The sequence below is a fragment of the Bison bison genome, unplaced genomic scaffold (genome assembly GCF_000754665.1).
Source record: "Bison bison bison isolate TAMUID 2011002044 unplaced genomic scaffold, Bison_UMD1.0 scf7180017864505, whole genome shotgun sequence".
NCBI classification, from domain to species: Eukaryota; Metazoa; Chordata; class Mammalia; order Artiodactyla; family Bovidae; genus Bison; species Bison bison.
Window position 1 is genome coordinate 3,254,037 of NW_011495062.1, and position 1,236 is coordinate 3,255,272.

The window sequence follows — 1,236 nt, forward strand, 5'->3', positions numbered from 1 at the left end:
CTGGCTTGGAGAATTTTGAGCATTACTTTACTAGCGTGTGAGATGAGTGCAACTGTGTGGTAGTTTGAGCATTCTTTGGCATTGCCTTTCTTTGGGATTGGAATGAAAACTGACCTTTTCCAGTCCTGTGGCCACTGCTGAGTTTTCCAAATTTGCTGGCATATTGAGTGCAGCACTTTCACAGCATCATGTTTCAGGATTTGAAATAGCTCAACTGGAATTCCATCACCTCCACTAGCTTTGTTCGTAGTGATGCTTTCTAAGGCCCGCTTGACTTCACATTCCAGGATGTCTGGCTCTTGGTCAGTGATCACACCATTGTGATTATCTGAGTTGTGAAGATATTCTTGCCATCTCTTCCTAATATCTTCTGCTTCTGTTAGGTCCATACCATTTCTGTCCTTTATCGAGCCCATCTTTGCATGAAATGTTCCTTTGGTATCTCTGATTTTCTTGAAGAGATCCCTAGTCTTTCCCATTCTGTTGTTTTCCTCTATTTCTTTGCATTGATCGCTGAAGAAGGCTTTCTTATCTCTTCTTGCTATTCTTTGGAACTCTGCATTCAGATGTTTATATCTTTCCTTTTCTCCTTTGCTTTTCGCTTCTCTTCTTTTCACAGCTATTTGTAAGGCCTCCCCAGACATCCATTTTGCTTTTTTGCATTTCTTTTCTATGGGAATGGTCTTGATCCCTGTCTCCTGTACAGTGTCACAAACCTCATTCCATAGTTTCTCAGGCACTCTATCTTTCAGATCTAGACCCTTAAATCTATTTCTCACTTCCACTGTATACTCATAAGGGATTTGATTTAGGTCATACCTGAATGGTCTAGTGGTTTTCCCTACTTTCTTCAATTTAAGTCTGAATTTGGCAATAAGGAGTTCATGTCTGAGCCACAGTCAGCTCCTGGTCTTGTTTTTGCTGACTGTATAGAGCTTCTCCGTCTTTGGCTGTAAAGAATATAATCAATCTGATTCCAGTGTTGACCATCTGGTGATGTCCATGTATAGAATCTTCTCTTATGTTGTTGGAAGAGGGTGTTTGTTATGACCAGTACATTTTCTTGGCAAAACTCTATTAGTCTTTGCCCTGCTTCATTCCGTATTCCAAGGCCAAATTTGCCTGTTACTCCAGGTGTTTCTTGACTTCCTACTTTTGCATTCCAGTCCCCTATAATGAAAAGGACATCTTTTTTGTGTGTTAGTTCTAAAAGGTCTTGTAGGTCTTCATAGAACC